This window comes from Tiliqua scincoides, chromosome 3, assembly GCF_035046505.1.
Source record: "Tiliqua scincoides isolate rTilSci1 chromosome 3, rTilSci1.hap2, whole genome shotgun sequence".
NCBI classification, from domain to species: domain Eukaryota; kingdom Metazoa; phylum Chordata; class Lepidosauria; order Squamata; family Scincidae; genus Tiliqua; species Tiliqua scincoides.
Genome location: NC_089823.1, coordinates 139948311 through 139959878, shown reverse-complemented (window position 1 = coordinate 139959878; position 11568 = coordinate 139948311). Strand labels below are relative to the sequence as shown.

At 44.1% G+C, this 11568-nt stretch overlaps 1 pseudogene; it reads left to right on the top strand.

Annotated features, from left to right (window-relative positions):
• The first annotated feature begins 1113 nt into the window (after nucleotides 1–1113).
• On the top strand, nucleotides 1114–1235 carry LOC136646236 (5S ribosomal RNA; annotated as a pseudogene).
• The last annotated feature ends 10333 nt before the right edge of the window (nucleotides 1236–11568 follow it).

Below are 11568 nucleotides of genomic sequence, written 5' to 3'. Positions count from 1 at the left end.
AGATACAGGAAGCTGGACTAGATGGGCCTATGGCCTGATCCAGTGGGGCTGTTCTTATGTTCTTAAGCCAGCCCCCTTGGGAAGGGCAACCCACAAAGTAGGCCTCACAACTGAAAAAGCTCTGCTCCTAGCACACACCCAGAACTTAGCCAGTGGAGGACACAGAGAAGAACCTCAGATGAGAACTTCCCTCCATGACTGGATAACTTCCCAAGTCCAACCTTTCAGTAGAGAGGATAAGGAGACAATCACCAGAGAAGCCAACCCATAAGGTACCCAGATCATGGCAACCTGTTTAGGGCTTTATGATGAGAATGCACACGTCCCTTAAGCCCAGTAATAAATGGGTCAAACAATACCAGAGTAACATACTGATATTGGCCAGTTCCAGCCAGGAACTTAGCAGCAGCATTTTCCACTGGCTGAAGTTTCTGAATAATTTTTAAGGATAGCCTCACATGCGGTATTTTACATGTATGGTCACTATATGTTTGGTAGAAACTTGCAGGGAGCTCTCAAACAGGGCCTGAAGGCAACAGTCCTCCCCATTGTTTGTGCCCAGCACCTGGTGTTCAGAGGTGTTCACACTGCTTCTGATCATAACACTACCAAGGAGGGCTAATCGCAGTAGCTGGGGCAGCACATGGGTTGCTGGCACTGCATGGCAGTAGGAGTGGACTGTCCTCCTCCGTGAATTTGTCTACTTTAAAAAAAAATCTAAGTTTTAGAAAAGTCTGTGCAGAAGTGCCAATGTGGACTGGAGCACATCAGGTGAGGAAGGACTGGGCAGCTCAAACAATCCTATCAACTCTCTTAATAGGTTAGTGAGCGTCAAATAGATTTACAGTCGATAATTAAGATTTCTGCAAAGTGTTGCAGCTGGAGACATCATGCTTTTCTTCTCCAAAATGTGTCGCTTTGGGGAGAAGGCGGGATAAAAATACAGCTAATTAATTAAATCAGAAAGTTTCCATAGGGTTTGGGTGCTGGAGGGAGGCGTCACAGTTTCTGTGCTCAGTTGTCAACAATTATATGCACTTTATCCATCCCAAAGTACTTCGAAATCTTTCCTCTTTTGTGGTGCTTGGCAGAAAGCCATCGGCCATATTGAACTGTGAGGACCAAACTGTTACCCTGCACATGCCTGATCTTGTCTGATCTCAGAAGCTAAGCAGGGTCAGGCCTGGTTAGTACTTGGATGGGAGACCGCCTGGGAATACCGGGTGCTGTAGGCTTATACCATAGTCTTTCGAGACTGAAGGTTGCCAACCATCAAGGGTACTGAAGCAAAAAAGCTAGAGCTCTTCAAATATGAGGAACATCTTTTATTTGCATGAGAACATTTAGGAGTGCCTTGAAATTTCTATTTTTAATCATCGTGCTCTTACCAGCCAGAATTGTTTAAAACAACAACAACATTATAGGCATTTCACACATGTTAAATTTGGGCAATGACTCACAGTACATGTGATCCAAATGGATTCTGTATTATGTATCTGGAGAAGCAGGGAACTCGTTGCCAAATTCAAAATCTGGTGAGAGAAACCTCTAAAGGCTCACTCGGAAAATCATAAAAAGTTGCTGGCATTTTCCCACCAGGCAGCTGATGAAAAGCAAACCAAAGGGCTGCCAATATTTATTTCTCAGTATTAAGAAGCTGTGGGTTTTTGTGTGTTTTTTTAAAATCTGAGGAAGGAGACCAGTTGGGAAGGGAAATAAGGAAGCAGAAAGAGGGAGACTTCAGAGCAGAACATATATTTAGGAACTTAGGGCACTTTTTTTTTCTAATTCTGCTCCAAGTTCTGCACAGCTGATAATTAAGATTTCTACAAAGTTTTGCAGCTGGAGACATCACGTTTTCTTCGGTTCCTCAGAAGTTTGCTTTCCAGAGGCATATTATAATTCAGTAACTCCATAAGTCCTAAAATGTTTCTGAACAGTGACAAGAGAAGCTGGTGACAAACGTATTCCCCATACCCCCAAACTGGACACAAACAGAGCAGGTTTATGGTTTAATTCCAAGGGATAAACAAGAAAGACTTGGGGCTAATTAATTAGACTGTTAGTGTTTTGCAGACCCCTCAGAACATGTTCCTGTTAATCAATGCAGTTTACAGATAGATCATGTTAGAATCCTGGGAATTCCTGCTTTCATTGTTAAACTGCTTTCTAGCCCTCATGGTTGAAATATAATTTGAATATATATTTTGAAAGTTTTATAGCTAGAAGAATAGTAGAGTTTCAGATCTATTTCGGTTCACAACCTGTGGTTTCTCAGCCTGCTGAGGTGCTCTGAAGGTGCTGAACCTTGACATATAGAACCAATAATACCAGGCCTTTGGTAACTGCAGTTGACTCTGCTGATGATGAGGCTGAGCTTATCAACCACTTGCTGATTTGCGCTTAATTAAGTACAAAAAGTCTGCACTAATTATGCACCTCTCACCAGAAATAATTTTAGAAATACTGGGACTTTAAAATAATACCATCATCATATATATCATTTGATGCGTAATTTCATTCAGAATGCAGAATACCTGGTCAGATTTCTTTAAAAAAAAACAAAAAACAGAATCAAAGTGGTCAGGAGTCTGGTCTGAAATGAACATATGGGCAAGGAATCCAGCGATCCAAGTTTTACTTCCAGCATTTTTTCCTTCTCATTTCTAACACAAACTTATCACAGACTTGCTGCAGGGGTGGGGGACTCACAGGAAATCACATTGTCTCAGCCACTCAGTATCGCTGTTTGAAGAAGGAAGGGAAGGCAAGGATAAAAATGTATATGATCAATATTCGAGGGGTGATTGTCAGAATAACTTTTTGCAAGCTCATTAAAAAATTAACTTATGGTCTAGTGCAGTGGTCTCAAAACTCTCCAGAAGTTTGGGAACTGGGGCAAGTGTGTGCGGTAGAGGGACAAAGGCAACAATGCGATCACAACCATCTCATAGCTGCCGGGGCCATAAGGGAGTTTTGTGAGACTTTCCTAAAGGAGCGCTGGCCTGCAGGGGGTGTGTGGAGCCCTGTGGATACCTTTGCAGGGCTCCCCAAGCCTCCAGAAAGAAAAGAAAAAATAAAGCTATTGCAACCCATTTCTGGTTTGCAATCACAAATCTGGAGGTAGGTTACGATCACCTTTTTAGCTTTTTGAAAGATTTGGGAGTCCTGCAGAGGAGTCCATGGGGCTCCCCACTTGCCCCACCCCCATAGGCCAGCACTGCCTTAGGCAAGTCTCACAACCCCCCCTTTGGCCCCAGATTCATCATGGCAATCGCGTCACTGCCTTCTTCATCAACCCATCCCTTAAGGGGGCAGAGATAGGGCTTCCCTGGCTGGGCTCCCCAGTTTGGGAACCTCCGGCCTAGTGGCTAAAGTCTGAAAAAGTTCAGTTTCTGGATGTTGGGACAGAATAGTAACAGCTTACCTATGTGCATAAACTCACACACCACAATGAGAGAGGGCGGGGGGGAATCTGATTTTGGTTTGTCATTGATGTCTGTACTTTTGGCAAGAAACCATCTGAGAAGATAAACTCTTTTCCTTTTATTGAGTGCTTTCTGTTTCCCCATCATGCCAAAATCACTGAGCATAGACTGCTGCACATCTAGGGTTATTTGGAACCCACAAAATAAAGACAAATAGTACGTGAGAATGTCAGCAGCGTATATCAGAACCATTCAAATATGATCAAGGGGTTATTTGCTTCTCTGAACCTGTCTGTCCCTTCGGGTCTTGAAATTGAAAGATTGCTACTATATATATGAAAGTGCATTATCCCTAGTCTCAAGAGTACAAAACGAGACCTGTGCTTTAGACTCTTTGGTAGAACTGAGTGAGGGGAAAGGAGGGGAGAATGAAAAGCCTCGGCTTCTAAGGAAAAGCAATACAAAAAACAGAATACATGCATATCAGTAGCAGCAGGAGAATTAAAAACAGCTTGGCCAGAGTGTCTTTCTTACATCTGTACTTCAAGGTAACCCCAGGCCAGCAACTTGAGAATGACATGAAAGCAGGAAGGTTGGATAGGAGCTTCCCATGAATTATCCAATCCACCTTTGATCTTTCTTCCCACTGAAATATTTCACTCACGCACACTGCAATCCTAACATCTATGTGAACCGGTACTGCCATTTCTCCGCCAGCTCAAAGTGTCACAAACGTGCCATAAAGCACGTTTGCAACTTCTTGTGAACCAGCAGAACCGGCTCCAAGGCCTACGCCAGCCTGCATCCAAGAGCAGCACCAGCCAGAGCAGGTAGTATCGTGCTGAGCAGCGCGGGGAGGATGGCAAGAAGGGGTATTTTCGGATGGGGAGATGGTGGAATGGGGTGGATCAGGCCCAGGAGGGAATGGGATCGGCAAAGGCCTCCTCTGCCATATCCTAACCTCTTTCCCAGTCATCCTGGCACTGCACTCAGCTTCCCAGATTTGCACCAGCTAGATAGCTGGCATGGATCCAAGAAGCCCCATAGGGCAGGCTGGGGCTTCACAGGGTAAAGGGAAAATATCCCCTTATCCCAAGGAGGCCTCCAGCCACCTCCGAACCTGCACTGGATAGAGCACAGGCCATGTGGCCTGATTAGGACTGGGCTGCCCATGAAACTAAAACTTCAGAAAGCATGGCAGCATGAAGTTCCACGCAAACGGAGCGTGTTGTTGTACATTATAAATGAGTGCTTAAAATGGTAATTTTGGAAAGAGATAGAACATAAGCAGAGCTTGATGATCCATGATGAGGCAGTTTGAGGCGGTCCCTTCAGGCACCAACCTCATCCTCCTCCATCCATCCATGCTTATTCAATTTGAAAAGAAGGAGAGGAAGGCAGCAGTAGAAAAGAGGAGAATGGCGGGCTAGAGTGTCTGCTCCTTTTCCTGTCCATTCCCTCTTCCACTTCCTCCCCATTTCCTTCTGCCTTTTCCATTCCATCTAATGAGCCCAGATGGAGTAGAAGAGGAGGCTCTTCACATCTGTGGGTGTGTTGCTGGGTAAAGGGAAAGGCACACTAGGTGCTCCTCATCAGATACTCTTTTGGCCTTAAATTTATTTACGCTATGCTATATTCATAAAGGACATCTGCAAGAGGGATCTGAAGGCCTTAGGAGTGGACCTCAACAAGTGGGAAACCCTGGCCTCTGAGCGGCCCGCTTGGAGGCAGGCTGTGCAGCATGGCCTTTCCCAGTTTGAAGAGACACTTGGCCAACAGTCTGAGGCTAAGAGGCAAAGAAGGAAGGCCCATAGCCAGGGAGACAGACCAGGGACAGACTGCACTTGCTCCCAGTGTGGAAGGGATTGTCACTCCGAATTGGCCTTTTCAGCCACACTAGACGCTGTTCCAGAACCACCTTTCAGAGCGCGATAGCATAGTCTTTCGAGACTGAAGGATGCCAACATATATTTATAAAATAAGCCTGCAGGCAATTTATGATGAAATATGGTAATTTCAAGGTATTTAGTTGCATTCATTTACCAGTCATGGCTTGGCTATCATTTAGAGACTCATACATTATTTTTATGGGCTATCACCATTCAGGGAGACTCATAAATTATTTTTCATCCCATCCTTAGATTGCGCTCATCGGTATTCATCTGCACTCTCCTTATCTGAAAGATTTTTCATTTAAGAAGAAAAAAAGTTATTTAAAAAATTTACTACTGCAAAGTTCTAGAGCTGTGGCTAGGAAGTAGTTTAAAATGCCAAGTAATAATAAAACTGTTTTTCAATGAAACACAAATATATAGTTGTGCCAAAACTAAGCACTGTTATGTCCTTGCCTGGATGCCTTTAAGAGGGAATTGGACAAATTTCTGGAGGAAAAGTTCATTACGGGTTACAAGTCATAGTAGGTATGTGTAAGCTCTTGGTTTTAGAGGCAGGCTGCCTCTGATTGCCAGATGCAGGGCACCAGGACACAGGTTGTGCTGTTGTCTTGTGTGCTCCCTGAAGCATTTGGTAGGCCACTGTGAGATACAGGAAGCTGGACTAGATAGGCCCTTGGCCTGATCCAGATCTTGGGGCTCTTCTTATGTTCTTATGATGATTCCAGGGTGAAAGATTCAAGCAAATGTTTATCAATTCAATCCTATGTAGGGCCTACAGCAGCAGATCTTGTGGCCATAAGTCTTGTTATGATGGCATGAAAAGCATACAGCCATTGTGAGCTCTGGAGCCACGGGTACAAATGGCCAGATGTTCTGTACATCTGCTGATGGAGCCTGGATGCCCACTGGTGGGGGGGGTAGGCGGGAGGTGAGCAGGAGGCAGTTCAGGGAGGATTGGGTTGGGCAGGAGGCAGGAGGGGGAACATCTCAGCAGTGGCAGTACACACAAAGTTCCTATCCCCCTACCCAGCCCAGGCCCACCCCAACTCTCCTTATACCAGCAAAAGAGCTGGCCTACTCTGAAGAGATCCATTGGAGCCAGGTGACCTAGAGAAGCAAATAAAAATATTTTTACCTACCTCTCCTAGGCCATCTGATTGCCTCTCCCACCATATGATGTAGTATGCACTTCATTGGTGCTACTGCATGGCATAAATTAATGGGAGGCAGGAGTGGGCTTTAATTCAATATTTAGAAGTGCTTGGCTTTGGCCAGTTCATATTAACAGACACGACCTTCCTAGGACTCAAGTACCTTGTATGCATAATTGAGTAAATGCTTACAAAAGCCCTGCAAAGTAAGTTAACATTTTTATTCCCACATTGCACATGGATGGCTGAGGTTGAGTGACTTGTAAGCAAGTCAGGAAGTGAGTTCATCACTGAGGTGAGATTTGCGCTGGGGCTTTTACAGCATAACACTCTTAACTACGACATCAGCTCTCAGACTTTCAAAGGGAACCGAAGACCCTAAGGTCAAGTGACTTGCAGAGTCCTAGCTAAAGGTCTGACCAATAATCCCACAGCAACTGTCACTAACAGCCAAGGTACACAAGCAGCAGAATGTCGTGGTTGCTGGGCTATACTACCTTAAACTGCAAATGAGGGATCACACACTTGTATGTTGATACTCTCCACAATCTCCCCCCCACCTTCCTAATAGAAAACTTACCTATTCAAAGTGTGTTTCTAAGCTCTTTTTTCCCTTCAGAACTGTAGTACACAAAACAATATTCAAAGGTTTTCTTAGGTTTGTAAAACATGAACAGCATCAGAAAGCAATTTTTGGGGAAAACAGCCAGACTTTAAAGGAAAAAAAAGAACAGAAAAAGAAATGAAGGCTTATCTTTCCTTTCTCTTACCAGAAGAAATAGTGGGAAGTGAACTTTAGATATTTCATTCAGAGCAGACAGATTCCCAAATCAGTTTTCCTTTCTCCATAAGAGTAATATGATCACTCAGTAATGTCCCCAAAAAAATGCTCCACTCCCAGCGGGTTGTTGTCTTATCAAATTGTGGCTCCTCTGCTAAGATTTGAAACTGTCAAACTCCCCCACATAACAGCAGTCTTACCTGTTTATAATTCATTTTCGCACTACCGCCATTTTGATAAATGCCTCAAAGCTGAAGGACGCAATGTATATATTATCTCCTCAGCAGGCATGCAAAGTTCCATTAACTGCAGCAGAATGGGAAATAAACACACTCAAGGAGGAAAAATTTCTACTGAAGACAGATAGCTAAAATTGGCACCAAACTCCATTTCCTAATGTTGAGGTGAATTTGGAAGTTCATCCTCAGGCAAAACAATCAAAGTATTTTGAGAGAAGAAAAGAATGGTTTGATTAGCAAAAAATTTCAGAGAGGTTCAGCATTTTCCCATCTGGAACCTCCAGGAAAGATGTAACACAGGTCGCTAGACCAGTGTTTCTCAATGTTTATCCTCCTCCATACCACTTCACATGGTCCACCTATTTGAAGTACTACCAGAAGTATGTGGCGATGACATCCTCACCAGTTACTTCTGGGTTGGGAGGCCAGATGTAATCAACACCAGTAAGAGGTTCAGGGAGGATGGGAGGGCTTTTTCCAGAACAGAAAAGCATGCTTTGGATCTCTGCCTGCCAAGCCTAGCTTCCTACCACTGTTTGCTGTATCGTGTCCTTATCTCGCTGCCAGTTGGCAGAGGTCCCGTGAGTACTACCAGGCACCACCTAAAATATCACTGGTGGTACTCATACCACTGGTGTGAGAAACACTGTCCTAGATAAGTTGCACTTAGGGCCCAGTGCCAATGCAGCTGCAGCACAGACCCAAGGGAACTTTGAGGGGGGTTCCGTGACTGTCCCCCCATCACAGAATGCAAAGCACACCCCTCTGGCACAGCTGCATCAGCACTGGAAATCTGGATAGAACTGGGCCCTTAACCTAGTTAGGTTACCCGTCAGCCTCTCACCAGCACTGAATGGAGAGCTGATGAAGAAACTCTCAATGTAGTATAGCTAAAATCGCTATTAAATACTTACTAAATCAAAATGGGCAGGGGGGGGGATTGGAGGTTCCTCCCTGGGGAACTATCAAAGGAATGTTGAAGGGTGGGGGTGGGGAGAAGCATATTTATGAGATTAGTAACATTTGTCAAGAGGGTTCTGCAAATCTTCACAACCTTGTTTACTAGGGGAAAGTGGGAGAAAAAGAAAGACCTAAATGATGGGTTTAAAATTACTTCATCAGCCTCCTTCGGTCCTTGGGATGGGAAAGATATTCATATTCTATTATATTTTGTCATTCATTAAGCAAAATGCTGCCTTAATGACTGCACAAGGAGAAATCCCATTTTTTCGAGCTGCTGGATATCTACTAACTTCTGACAAATGGTCTTAGCATGGGACATAAATTCTGGGGCTGTGGAGAGGTTGCTCACCGCCTTCGCTCCTGGACATAATTCTAAATGCATTCTTTTTATTACATGTTTAGCCTGTTCACTACACATCCACCAGATGCTTTGAATACTATATTGTATGGACTTGTACCATCGTTGGTGGAGAGTCTTCTGGTGCATTGGATTAATTGTTGCCATTTTCAGACGTATCTATAATCCTCTGATGATGAGTGCAGGCAATTCTTTCTGTGGAACAACAGCAGCAATGGTGGCACAAGCTCTGATTCAGTACAGGCTGCTAGATAAAGGTAAAAAAAGAAGAAGAATGAAGGAAGGAAGCAGTAGAGAGTTTCATTGCAGAGGAAAGGCCTACATAAGAACATAAGAACAGCCCCACTGGATCAGGCCATAGGCCCATCTAGTCCAGCTTCCTGTATCTCACAGCGGCCCACCAAATGCCCCAGGGAGCCACCAGATAACAAGAGACCTCATCCTGATGCCCTCCCTTGCATCTGGCATTCTGACATAACCCATTTCTAAAATCAGGAGGTTGCGCATACACATCATGGCTTGTACCCCATAATGGATTTTTCCTCCAGAAACTTGTCCAATCCCCTTTTAAATGCATCCAGGCTAGATGCCATCACCACATCCTGTGGCAAGGAGTTCCACAGACCAACCACACGCTGAGTAAAGAAATATTTTCTTTTGTCTGTCCTAACCCGCCCAACACTCAATTTTAGTGGAGTGTTCACTCTATTCACTAATCACTCTATTGTCCTAATTCTTCAGTGCAGCCTGTTTTCCACTGCAAAGTACTCAGCACCGCCTCCCATGGAGATTATGGCATCAGCCACTAAACCAATGGTAGCCCAAGAGCATGGAACACATCTACCTGCCAGGGCCAATGTCAGGCTGGAAGGATAAGGCAGAAGATGTGAGAGGGAGCCAGAGGAGAAAGGAAGCAGGATGGTGAGAAGGAAGATGAGCAAAGGGTAAGAACAAAGTGTCAAAATGGTCTGAGAGACAGATTTCCTCTCTCAGATTTCCTGAGAGACAGGAAAACTAGACAGAGAGACAGAGAGAGAGAGAGAGAGAGAGAGGACCAGCCACCTGTTCCTGGAGAAGAAGGAGTCCCCAATGGATCAACTTCCTTCTTCCACTGTCCTGCCCATTCCTTCTATAGGTGTGGACTTCAAGACTGGACTGGGTGGCTAGAGAACCCCATCAGTCTCACCATATCTAGACAAATCCCTCTCCCAGCATTTTCCCTGGTGGAAACCAGAAGTCTTAAATGTAGACACAGAAAAATATGAGATTTAGGATATGGAGAAATCCATTCAGATCCCCCATGGAGTGTATGAGAGTAGACCCACTCCATTTTCTTTTTTTACTGGGCAATTGACCCAGTTGAGGATTCACCCTACAGACCAGACCTCTGAGAAGGCTTCTGGTCATTTATTGAGTCCAGAGATGGCAATAAACTATTCTAGCTTGACATTTGCCTTTTGTATAGTTGTGGGTTGGGGTTCAAGGTCCTCCAGCTCTCTGACCCAATGACAACAAGGCATAAGAAGATACATAATTTATGATGTATGGTTTGAGATAGCAACTTAAGTCAAAGCCATAAGATGTAAGTCATAAGTACAGGCACATTTTGACATGTTTGCTTTACTTCTCTGAAAATCCTTAACCAGGTTTCTTGTAGCAATTTGTAGAAAATGAGCCCTGCGTATTAAAGCCCTTTGGCAGCTGAAAAGAGAAATAAGGTGAAACAATGCACATCTTTGCAGTCTCAGGCCCATCGTTTACTGCAAATTACTTGTTGATAAGTCATCACCATTCTGGTGGCTACAAATTGCATAGCTTTTGGGGCAGGGAGAGTCAAGTTTGCTGAAGAAAATTGTCCTAATAATGATTGCAAATGGAAGCAGAGTCTGTGAAAGCACAAGATACTCTGCATTGTACAGGCTGATGCCAACAGCGTGCATATATTTAATAGACAGCTATGCTTCAGTAGCCTGGAAAGGAAGGAAAACAAGCTGATGCAGTCATTCCAAATTCAGAAAGAAGCCTGCGTGTGAAAAAAAACAAACCAAAATCAGATGTGGTGAAGGATAAGAACTGTCAATAATTTATCCTGCCTAATATCCAATGGCACTGGTTTATTTGCAGTCCAAACCTGTACATGTTTACTCAGGAGTAAGCCCCACTGTGTTCAGTGAAGCTTACTGTTGGGTAAGTGTACACAAGATTGTAGTGCTGGAGAATCGAATAACGGAGCAAAGTCCAAAAGTCATCATCCTTCTGTTTGTTTCATCTAGTCAAGTGGTTCCCAAACTGTGGGTCACGACCTGATTTTTGATGGGTCGCATAGCACTGTGCAGGGTCTCCAATGAAAACCCTGCTGATGGTAACTAATTGCCTCAAGCCCTCACTCCAATAGCTGCTCACTGTCCTGCAAAGAGCTCAGCTCCTGCCATTTGCAAGAAAGCTGCTATTTGCTTGGCAAGGAGTTCAGCTCCCGAAAGAATACCTGTAAATAAATAAAATGCTGGTAAATAAAATAAAATACTTTAATACTTGTAAATAAGTAAAAATATTATTTCTTTCTAGATCGCTTTTTATCAAAAGTCTTGTAAACCTAGGTGAGTCTGGTCGAATGTTGTTTTAAAAAGTGGGTCATGGTGTTAAAAAGTTTGGGAACCACTGATCTGGCCCATATGTCCGCAGCGAGGACAGTAAGGCACGTTCTCAACTAATCAGAGGTTGTGTCTGCTGCCAGGCCCTGTATGAAGTGAGAG